The sequence below is a fragment of the Mastomys coucha genome, chromosome X (assembly GCF_008632895.1).
Source record: "Mastomys coucha isolate ucsf_1 chromosome X, UCSF_Mcou_1, whole genome shotgun sequence".
In the NCBI taxonomy this organism is placed as follows: domain Eukaryota; kingdom Metazoa; phylum Chordata; class Mammalia; order Rodentia; family Muridae; genus Mastomys; species Mastomys coucha.
The window spans coordinates 60,430,405-60,431,412 of NC_045030.1; positions in this window are offsets into that span (position 1 = coordinate 60,430,405).

Below are 1,008 nucleotides of genomic sequence, written 5' to 3' on the forward strand. Positions count from 1 at the left end.
AAAAGTTCTAAAACAAACTCAACCACTTGAACAACTTGTTTCCTTCTACTTATTCAGTAACACCACTACAGTTCTATATATGTTTTAAATGAAACAATGAGTTTCTGTGACCTCCAGAAGTTGAATTTCAATGCAAGAAAGTGAAGGGTTAAAGGGAGAGCAGGGCTGGCCTTGCTTGTGCCGCTTGGGAGAGGTGGGGCACAGCTCTCCTCAGGTGCCTTAGACTTCCTGGGAGGGAAATAGGGAAGAAGGAAGATGTGGAAGAGAGAGTTGGTGGGGGTTGAAGGAGGAAAGAAGGAAGGTTAAAGAGGTGAAAGGAAAGAAAGGGACAATTTATAGCAATTGGGCAATGGAAGGTTCCTTAAGAAAGGGTCTGTAATTTCCTGTCAGATTCTAAAGAGACTCGTGCCCTTCCCTTTGGCTAGTTGATTATGAAATAATCACAGTTGTCCCAGGAATCTCCTGCTGGGTAAAGAGAAAAGTTGAGGGAGGAACCTGCTTCCCAAGGAGAGATTTCACACAACATTGACTACAGACAGACTGCCTTGTGGGACAGACTGGTGAGTCAGTTTCCAGATCACACACAACTTGACCAACACCGTTCAGCTACACAGCCTTCTGGCTCTCTGTTCAGTCCTAATCCTCATGTTAGATGGACTTGGGAGTCACTAGACCTTTATTTGTTCTTCTTCTCAATGTGGGTTCCACAGGGTAAATCTTCCTTTCTCCATTTTTTACTACCACTCATGACTTTAATTGGTGTAGCAGAGACGGGTGGTGGAGACGACCTTTTCAGGACTGCCAGAGCCCAGGCTTTGATATGAAAATCTCCAGTAGCAGGCTGTCTGTCCAGAGCCACCCAGAGCTTTTGCATTGAGTGCTCTTGGCTGTTTCTATGTGGTTGAGCCCAGGGCTGGTATGCAGGGGAGCTGCTTCAAGTGGTGCTAATTGTTCTAGGCCTTCCCATGATGGATGACCTGGGGCAGATCAGCCTCCTCTCCCAAGAAA